General features: G+C 26.6%; 1 long non-coding RNA gene across 1 annotated transcript; it reads right to left on the bottom strand.

Annotated features, from left to right (window-relative positions):
• Window positions 1–1017: 1017 nt before the first annotated feature.
• On the bottom strand, window positions 1018–1513 carry LOC111242770. The gene is made up of 3 exons (XR_002670082.1): window positions 1359–1513; window positions 1195–1256; window positions 1018–1081 (listed from the first exon to the last, which is right to left on the bottom strand). It is a non-coding gene; the product is annotated as an uncharacterized LOC111242770 (long non-coding RNA).
• Window positions 1514–11591: the final 10078 nt, after the last annotated feature.

The raw sequence follows: 11591 nt of genomic DNA, 5'->3' as shown, positions 1-11591 counted from the left end.
AAAGAATAACAAAAGGCATCAGAAGTTGAGAATGAAGAGGAAAAGAACAAGTGAAAGTGGAGAAAGAGGTGAAAGAAAGGAAGAAGAAGATAGACTAAGTGATTTACCTAATGAAAGAAAGGGAAAAGAAGACAGACTCACAGTGATTTACCAGATGAAGTTCTTCAACACATAATGGAGTTTTTGCCAAAAACACTAACTATTCAAACTTGTGTGTTATCCAAACAATAGAAGAACCTTTGAAAATGTCTCACCACTTTAACTTTCCTATTCATGAATGGAGGAATTCGCAATTACAACAGATATCTAGTCAATCATGTTCTCTCTAATCGAGATGATTTTATTTCCATTCACAAAATGTTTTTGACAATTTATAATTCCACTAAAGTCCTCAACAACGCCATCATATACGCCTCAGAACACCATCTCCAGAAGTTGCAACTCTTAATTATTGAGTTCAAACAAACACCCAATTCTTTCATTCCCCTCGTTATCAATTGCAAATCTTTAACCCTTCTTGTCGTTTACTCCAATTCCTCTTTCCCTTTGATACTTCCACCATCTTTTGCGATACCAACTTTGAAAACCTTGCTTCTCTTCAATGTCGTTTTCACAGCAAGAGATGATAATAACTGTGCTGAACCCTTCTCAGAGTGCACTTCGTTGATATCTTTGGTCCTTGAACGTTCCATGCATACCCATTTAACAAAAACTATTTGTATATTAAACCCCAGCCTTCCTGTTTTGAATATGAAAAACATACTTTATTGGGACTATTTTGAACCTAAAATTGTGCTTTCTGTTCCTAAACTCAAATCGATCACACTCGAGAATGATCGTTTTTCCATGCACTATAGATTCTCTTGCACTTGTGATCTCTCTCTCCTGACCAGAGGTGAAAATCAGCAACCGTGTTTATGTAGATCCTTCCATCATCGTACATTGGTTACGGATCTTCTCTAACGTAAGAATGTTGACGATTTGTTCTTGTACCCTAAATATGCTTAAGGTAACATATTTAGTGGTAGGAGGATCATGCTTCTGAGTTGGTGAAAGAGCTTTTCTAATGTGAATCCTCCACCTACATGTGACAAAAAACAGTATCAAATCACCATACATAACAGGAAGAATAGTATTGAACCATTTTTATAAAATCAATCAAATATCAGAGTGATATTCAAATCAGGAAGTTACTTTAGAAGATGCTTGAAATCTTGCTTCCCCAAAACCCTTAAATCATCGCATAGAGATTTGACCTGAAAAACAACCGCATTAAAATTAACTATATTAATTTCGTCTGATTCTCCACTGAATACAAAAAATGCATAATCACATCTCAGATAATTTAAACAAAATACCTCTTGAGTTGTTAGATCATGATCCTTGATTGGTTTATCAGCTGCATCAGTAAAGGTTATAGAAGTGACTGAACCAAGGATCTCCAGAGGAGAATCTGACCAAATGAAATTTGAAGCTGAAGATATCTTCCTTAAAGTTGTGTTTCCATCTTCATAGCTGCAGTCGTGAAGAAGTTAGAAAACAAGTCTACAGGAAGTAGCATGCACAATCATTTCATTAGTTAAAAGAGATTTGTAGAAATTGGAAATACAGGATGAAACTTTAGACGTATAGGATAAAACACCCTTTATTTAGTCTATATTCCGTGTTGGTCGAAACTCCTATTAGGTAAATATTATATTTTTTTCGTGAATATCGTGATATAATATCTTAAAAGTACTTACCATAATATATTGATTATTTAATATTTTAAAGATATAATTTTAATTATATTTAAATAACATAATTTATTTAAAGTAAGGATTTTCATATTCATTTGACACATAAAGATAAAATAATTATAAAAGAATAAATTTTTATATTTCTTTAAGAAAGAAATGAGTAAGAAGTAAGAAATAACAGTGTCAAATGAATGTAAAAGATTTGAGTGTTAAAATATCATTTTTCATTTGTTTAATATAATCTAGTTTAACAAATATGTTAGAGTATACTTCATCAAGAATCATTTAAGGTTATTAGTAGGGATGAGAAAAATATTCATGTCAGTATCCACAAATAAAATCCTCAATTGGTATTCACGAGTATTTATTACGTGTGGATGATTAGTATTTTAATATCAATTTATAAACAGATTGGGTATAGATATTATACTATCCATATCCACAAATATCCACTATCCACCATATATAAAAAAAATATTTTATTAAGTTAAATTTAATAAAAGTTAAAATTAATTTATATTTTATAATATTAAACTTTAATTTATATTTATTTCTTTTGTATTATATTTTATATTTTAAAAATCTATAAAATATGTTTTTTTAATATTAGCTGGTATTAATAAATCTGTGTGGATTTTAAAATATTTATGAATATTTTTTAAATAAGTATCCACACAAATAATAAACGATTAATAGATATTTTTTTTTTAAAATCAAATAACAAATTAACAATATCGTTATCCAATCCATTATCTTTCATAATCATTAATCTAAAGTAATTAATAATATTTGGAAATATATTTTCGGGTCTGAATATATATTTTTATATATATTTCTTAATATCATATATTAAGATAATTAATTTTTATAAATATATGTCATTTAAAGAATAATCCACCATATTAGAATTTAAGATTTAGATGTATACTTAAACTTTTATATTTTAAGTAAGTATACATAATGCTCAAATACTCCTAAGGTACAACGCTCCAAATTTCAAATTTCAGTAATATATCACTCTAAGACTCCTCGGCGAATTACGATATAAACAGTTGTCAACTAATTGAAGTAAAAAATCATTTGATAAAAACAGTTGTCCTTAAAAATATTAAATTGAAGTAAATAATCATTTACATATTAGTATATTCTTGCGTAAAACTAACTTTGGTTTCAGTATTTTTAAATTAACGAAGTTAGTTTGAAAATATTGAGTCATTTATCTTTATTTATAAAGATATAGAGTATTGTTTACTAGAAGAGCAATACTTTATAATCATTATTCTTATCATTTAAATAATAAATCATAAAGATAATGATTCGTGAAAATTACTAAAATCTACTTTATTATATATGTATATATATATATATATATATATATATATATATATATATATATATATATAATTTTATTTGTAATTGATGTAAAATATCTATGACACTGTAGTGGTGTGTTACTTTTAATGAAATTTATATCGCACAATTGGAGAAAAAAATTTCATTCTAAGAAAAAGAATTTGTTAGAATATTTTATATAATCCGGTTAGAATTTATAATCAGTAAAAGAGAAGTAAACGAGTTAAACTGTTCTTTTAAAAAATTATACTAATTTTTATCATCTGAATTTTATATAACACAGTTTTATTTGATTGTGTCAAGTGAGATATGATAACGAAACATGTTATTTGATATAGAGATGGCAGAATTTTTTACGTACTCCTTATGAAATAATTTTTCCTTCATTTTTTATTTTTAAAACTTGAAATTATTACAACTTTTATCTTCAGCATTTTTTTTTAAAACAGGTAAATAATAATTGTTTAAATTCTTAAAAGGTTTTAAAGATCTCGAATTTTAAAATATATTATCTAAATCTAATGAAATATATATTGTTTTATTTTATTTTCATATCATATATGTCATCTTATCTTTTACTCATTTTACTCTGAAAAAGCTTTAAATATATGTATATACGTAAACAAGTTCATATGCATAGCACATTCAATATTATCCGTGTTCTGCACTTCATTGAAGGAAGTTGTCACCAGGTAGAGAAAAAAAGCTTCACCAGAGTGTACGATTCAAAGCTTTTTTACATTTCATTGGAAGAAGAACAAAAGGCATAAGAAGTTGAGGATGAAGAGGAAGAGAACACGTGAAAATGGTGAAAAAGGTAAAAGAAAGAAAGAAGAAGATAGACGATTGAGTGATTTACGTGATGAAAGAAAGGAAGAAGAAGACAGACTGAGTAATTTACCAGATGAAGTTCTTCAACACATAATGGAGTTTTTGCCAACAAGACAAGCTATTCAAACTTGTGTGTTATCCAAACGATGGAAGAACCTTTGGAAAGGCCTCACCACTCTAACTTTCGAATTCTTCAATGGAGGAATTCGCAAATACAACAGATATGTCAATCGTGTTCTCTCTAATCGATATGATTCTATTTCCCTTCACAAAATGTTTTTGACAGTTTTCAATTCCACTACACCAAAAGTCCTTAAAAACGCCATCAAATACGCTTCAGAACACCATGTCCATGAGTTGACACTCTTCATGGATATCATGTTCAAAGAAAGACCCATTTCTTACAGTCCCCCGGTTATCAATTGCAAATCTTTAACCCTTCTTGTCATTTACTCCAATCCCTCTTCTGTCTTTTTGAGACTTCCACCATCTTTTGCGACACCATCTTTGAAAACCTTGTTTCTCTCTAATGTCCATTTCACAGCAAGGGATGATAATAGCTGCGCTGAACCCTTCTCAGAGTGCACTTCGTTGATCGCTTTGCACCTTGAACAATTCATGCTTACCCATTCAACTAAAACTCTTTGTATATCAAACCCTAGCCTTTCTGTTTTGAATATGAAAGACGTACTTTATTTGCAACATTTGGAAACTAAAATTGTGCTTTCTGTTCCTAAACTCGAATCGATCACATTCGATGGTAATCATTTTTCCATGGACTCTAAACTTTCTTGCACTTACGATCTCCCTTTCCTCACCGAAGTGAAAATCAACAACAATATTTATGTAGATCCTTCCATCATCGTACATTGGTTACAAACATTTTCTTACGTAAGAACGTTGACAATTTGCTCCTTTACCCTAAATATTCTAAAGGTAACATATTTTTTTCTTTCATTATTATCTTTATGAATGTTGAAAGAATCTTTCTGCTAAGAATTTCTATTTTTCTCTCTAATCATACAGGAATTATGTCTGGAGACATTGGAAATTCAACCTCCTCGCTTTGCTAGATTGGAAACATTGAAAATCAAAATGAGATATGGAATGATGATGTCTAAAAATGCATTAAACATGGTAGTGAGTTACTTTGTATTGAATTGTCAAACAAAAAATGTTAAGGTAATAGAGTGCTGAAAGTCATGTTCGATTCCTCCTTATGCTTTCTTTGTATTTTTACATTGTAATTGTCTTGACTATGGTATTTTGTTACTTGTCTTTGAAAGATGATAAATTTCAAGAAACTGTTATTCTTGAATAATGCATTTGAAAGAAATTTGTACTTAAGTTTCTCGGTGAATTTTTTTGTAAATTATTTATATTTATAAACAAATGATTGAAAAATCAAACGAAAAGATATTTAATTGAAAAATGTAAGGATTCAGGACTCAATGTAAAAAAGAAGTTCAATAAAAAAACTCAATTACAAAAATATACATACACATATTATAATAATAAAATAATAAAAATTTCAAATTCAGTATAATAAACTAATGGGAGAAATTCTATTAATATTATAAAAGTTAATTTATGATTAAATAGGATTGTAGGTGAGTTCGTTAGAACCTCTTGGCAAAAGAAGTAATAGGTTCAACTTTCATTAAAATACTTCTTATCAAAAATTTAATAAGGATTAAAACTATCAATTGGTTATGTAGCTCAATTTAAAAATATGAGAATGATTAAGTGTTCTTGGGTTCATATTTGAAATAAATGGGGTGCAAAAGACCACATTTAATTAAACAAGAGAATAAATAAATTGGGAGTGCAAGTCTTGCAAGTATATATTCAACGCTTTCAATGCTTCATTCAATCAATGCAGAGAATTCTTAAAAAAAGAAATTAATCCACAATCACTTTATTAATTAAAGGAGATACGTGGAAATTGGGAATGGAGGGTGAAAACACCTTTTATTTAGTCTATATTTCGTGTTGGTCGAAAGTGTTATTAAGTAAATATTATGTTTTTTTCCGTGGATGACATGATATAATATTTTAAAAATATTTACCATAATACAGTGATTATTTAATATTTTAAAGATAATTTCAATTATATTTAAGTAATATAATTTATTTAAAATAAGGATTTTTATATTCATTTGACACATAAATATAGAATAATTATAAAAGAGTAAATTTTTATTTCTTTAAGAAAGAAATGAGTAAGAAGTAAGAAATTATACTGTCAAATGGATGTAAAAGGTTTGAGTGTTAAAATATCATTTTTCATTTATTTCATATAATCTAGTTTAACAAATATGTTAGAATACACCTCAACAAGACTCAGTTAAGGTTATTAGTAGAGATGACAAAAACATTTGTGTATGCGGTATCGGTAAATAAAATCTCCAATTAGTATTCAAGAGTATTTATTATGTGCGGATAGTAAGTATTTTAATATCAACTTATAAATGGATTTGATGTAAGTATTATACTATCTGAATAACCATTACCCAAAAAAATAAAAAAATAAACATTTTATTGAGTTAAATTTAATTAAAATTGAAATTAATTTAGATTTTATCATATTAGATTTAATTAATATTAAATTTTAATTTATATCTATTTAATTTGTATTATATTTTATATTTTTTATAATTTTATTTTAAAAATCGATAAAATATGTTTTTTTAATATTAGCATGTATTAACAAATACATAGATTTTAAAATATTTATCAATATTTTCTAAATAAATATCCACACAAATAGTAAACGAATAATAGATATTTTATTTTTGTAAGTCAAATAACAAATTAACAATATCGTTATCCAATCGATTATTTTTCCTGATAATTAATTAAAGTAATTAATAATATTTGGAAATATATTTGCGGGTCTGAATATATAATTCAACGTGGATAGTTTTGATTATATTTTATATATTTCTTAATATCATATATTAAGGTAATATATTTTTATAAATATATGTCATTTAAAAATAATCCACCATATTATTATTAGAATTTAAGATTTAGATGTATACTTACTTAAAGCTTTTATATTTTTTTAGAAGTTTTGAAAGTGAATTTTTCTTTCAATAACATTCATCAAGAACCATTTAGTCATTTGTGAGAAGATAAACGCTCGATATCTCGGTAACATAATGCTCAAATACTCCTCGGCGAATTACGATAAAAACAGTTGTCACGGGTAACTAATTTAAGGAAAAAATCATTTTCATAAAAACAGTTGTCCTTAAATATATTAAATTGAAGTATATAATCATTAGGATATACATTTATTTTTTCGTAAAACTAATTTTAGTTTCAGTATTTTTAAATCAACAAAGTTAGTTTGAAAATATTGAGTCATTTATCTTTATTTATAAAGATAAAGAGTATCTTTTACTAGAAGAACAATATACTTTATAATCATTATTCTTATCATTTCAATAATGAATCATAATAATGATTCGTGAAAATTATTAAAATCTATTTTATTATATTATATATATATATATATATAATACTATTTTTAATTGATGCAAAATATTTACGATACTGTAGTTCTGTGTTATTATTCTTTTAATGAAATTTATATCGCACAATTGGAGAACAAACTGTCATTCTAAGAAAAAGAATTTATTAGAATTTTATATAATCCGGTTAGAATTTATAATCAGTAAAAGAGAAGTAAATGAGTTAAACTTTTCTTTTAAAAAGTTATACTAATTTTTATCATCTGAATTTTATATAACAGTTTTATTTGATTGTGTCAAGTGAGATACGATAACGAAACATGTTATTTGGTATAAAGATGGCAGAATTTTTTACGTACTCTTTATGAAATATTTTTTCCTTAATTTTTCTATTTTTAAAACTTGAAATTATTACAACTTTTATCTTTAGATTTTTTTTAAAACAGGTAAATAATAATTATGTTTGAAATCTTAAATGGATTTTAAAGACGTCAAAAAATAACATAAGTCCAACACTTTTCTATTATTTAAATCTAATAAAATATATATTATTTTATCTTATTTTCATATCATATCTTTCATATTATCTTTCACTTATTCTACACTGAAAATGTTTTAAATATATAGGTAAACAAATTCATATGCATAGCACATTCAATATTATTCGTGTTTTGCATTTTATTAAAGGAAGTTGTCATCAGATAGAGAAAAAAAGTTTTATCAGAGTACGAATTGAAGTTTTTCTACATTTCATTGAAAGAAGAACAAAAGGCATAAGAAGTTAAGGATGAAAAGGAAGAGAACAAATGAAAGCAGTGAAAGAGGTGAAAGAAAGGAAGAAGAAGACAGACTGAGTAATTTACCAGATGAAGTTCTTCAACACATAATGGAGTTTTTGGCAACAAGACAAGCTATTCAAACTTGTGTGTTATCCAAACGATGGAAGAACCTTTGGAAAGGCCTCACCACTTTAACTTTTGAATTCTTCAATGGAGGAATTCGCAAATACAACAGATATGTCAATCGTGTTCTCTCTGATCGATATGATTCTATTTCCCTTCACAAAATGTTTTTGACAGTTTTCAATTCCACTACACCAAAAGTCCTTAACAACGCCATCAAATACGCTTCAGAACACCATCTCCAGGAGTTGATACTCTTCATGGATATGAAGTTCAAAAAAACACCTAATTGTTACCATTGCCCCGTTATCAATTGCAAATCTTTAACCCTTCTTGTCATTTACTCTAAATCCTCTTTTGTCCCTTTGATACTTCCACCATCTTTTGCGCTACCATCTTTGAAAACCTTGCTTCTGTATAATGTCGTTTTCACAGCAAGAGATGATAATAGTTGCGTTGAACCCTTTTCAGAGTGCACTTCATTGGTCGCTTTGCACCTTGAACATTCCATGCTTACCCATTCAACAAAAACTCTTTGTATATCAAACCTTAGCCTTTCTGTTTTGAATATGAAAAACATACTTTATTTGCAACATTTTGAACCTCAAATTGTGCTTTATGTTCCTAAACTTGAATCGATCACATTCGAGAGTAATCATTTTTCCACGTGCTATAAACTTTCTTGCACTTACGATCTCCCTCTCCTGACTAAAGTGAAAATCAGCAACCTTATTTATGTAGATCCTTCCATCATCGTACATTGGTTACGAATCTTTTCTTACGTAAGAAAGTTGACAATTTGTTCTCGTACCCTAAATATGCTAAAGGTAACATATTTTTTTTTTGCTTTCATTTATTATATTTACCCGTGTTGAAAGAATCTTTTTGCTAAGAATTTCTAATTTTCTCTCTAATTATACAGGATATATGTCCAGATACATTGGAAATTCAACCTCCTCACTTTGCTAGATTGGAATCACTCAAAATCAAAATGGATTCTGGAATGATAATGTCTAAAAATGAAGTAAACATGATAGTAAGTTACTTATGGAATTGTCAAAAAACAAATGTTAAAGTGATAGAGTGTTGAAAGTCATGTTCTATTCTTCCTACTTTTACATTGTAATTGTCTTGACTATGGTGTTTTATTAGTTGCCTTTGAAAAAATTTGAAAAAGCTATCACTCTTGAAGATGCATTTGAAAGAGATTTATACTTAAGTTTTTCGGTGAATATTTTTGTTAATTACTTATATTTATAAACAAATAAATGATGGAAAGATGAAACAAAAGATTTTTAATTGAAAAATGTAAAGATTCAGGATTCAATGTACCAAAAAACTCAATTACAAATATTCAAGTTTTTCAATGATTAATTAAACCCTTTTTTTAACCGGTTTGTTGGAGCATATTGTTGTATAGAGATGCGAAAATTTTAAATACATGAAATATTTTGTTCTTGAAAGATGAAAAAAACAAAAAGTGAATATAATATTTCAACAACTAAAAATAAAAACAAATTTATTGGTAAGATAGGAAATATAACTAAGCATATCATTGTAAATTTAAACTGAATTTATGGAATAAATCACGTTTAGTGGTAAATTTCTAATCATTTTCCAACTAACCTATCGTGGTTTTGATTCGATTAAAACAGTTGTCGTAAGACCCATAATAAAATATATATATATATATATATATATATATATTATAATAATAATAATACTTTCAAATTCAGTATAATAAACTAACGTGGAAATTCTATTAATAGTATAAAAGTTAATTTATGATTATATAGGATTTTAGGTGAGTTCGTTAGAACTTCTTAGCAATAAGAGGTAATAAGTTCAACTTTCATTAAAATACTTTTTATTAAAGATTTAATTAGGATTAAAATTACCAATTAATTATGTAGCTCAATTTATAAAAATACTTGAATGATTTAAGGTTTTTGGGTTTAACTTTGAAATAGTGTAAATATTGAATTATTTACTTTTGTACGCTATTAAAATTATTCAAGTGGAAAGTTGAATAATTAAAAGTGTAGTATTTGAATGTTGAATGATTAAAGTGATAATACTGTTAAAAATACAGGAGTGTATATTGATATCTATGATCTGTGATAGATAGGTGTAATTGGGTTGGATTTATCCTTGTCATGCTTATTTCCGAGCCATAGTAACCATGTAACAACACATAAAAGCATATAGGATAAATTTAGGATGGCAACAGGTCAAGTAGAGGACGGATAGTGTATACTAGTAATCCAATTTATTGGATAAAATCTTATCTGTAATTCGATCGATTATCTGTTGGATATTCATTTAAAAAATACTCGCAGGTATTTTAATATTCGCCGGTATTCGCGGATACCCGTAAAAAATAAAAAAAACATTTTATATATTTTAAAATAAAATTACAAAAAATATATTTATAATATAACATAAATTAAAATAAATATAAATTAAAATATAATTTTATTTTATTTTTAATTAAAATATATATAAATTATTTTTTGCAGGTAACGAGTACCCGCAGGTCGAGTAATATACTATTCGTACCCAACCCGTTTAGAAGCGGGTATTAATATACCCCCTATCCGCGGGTAGTAAATATCCGCGAATAGTAACTACCCGCAACGGATTTTATCCACAGATACCTGTGTTCACAGATTTTTTTTCCATCCCTAGATAAATTAGAGATAATATAAAAATTATTTTTTTTAAGTAATAAAAAGAAAATATCCTATCAATTCAGAAAATAACTGTATCATCTTAAAAAATCATACAACATATATTCAAACGTATTTATTCTTATAGTCCATTCATATACCAACAAACATAGATGCAACCTAAAAGACCGTTATATTAACTAATTTCTTGAGACTTTCCATCTATTATTAATTATCACTTATGTCTCTTTATAGTTGTAAATATAATTTAGAAAAATATATATAATTTTATAAGAATGATGTTAAAAAATTATATAGTGTTTATTTTAAATCCATGCCTCGTTGCACTACGTTGTCACGGGTAACTATTTTAAATCCTTAAAAATATTAAATTGAAGTAAAAAAGCATTTAGATATTCATATATTTTTGCGTAAAACTAATTTTGGTTTGAGTATTTTTAAAGTAATGAATTTAATTTGAAAATATTGACACATTTATCTTTATTTATAAAGATAGAGTATCTTTTACTATAAGAGCAATACTATACTGTAGTGGTCTGTTATTATTCTTTTAACGAAATTTATATCGCACAATTGGAGAACAAATTGACATTCTAA

Source organism: Vigna radiata, chromosome 2 (assembly GCF_000741045.1).
Source record: "Vigna radiata var. radiata cultivar VC1973A chromosome 2, Vradiata_ver6, whole genome shotgun sequence".
Lineage (NCBI taxonomy): Eukaryota > Viridiplantae > Streptophyta > Magnoliopsida > Fabales > Fabaceae > Vigna > Vigna radiata.
This window is presented reverse-complemented; position numbering and strand designations above follow the sequence as displayed.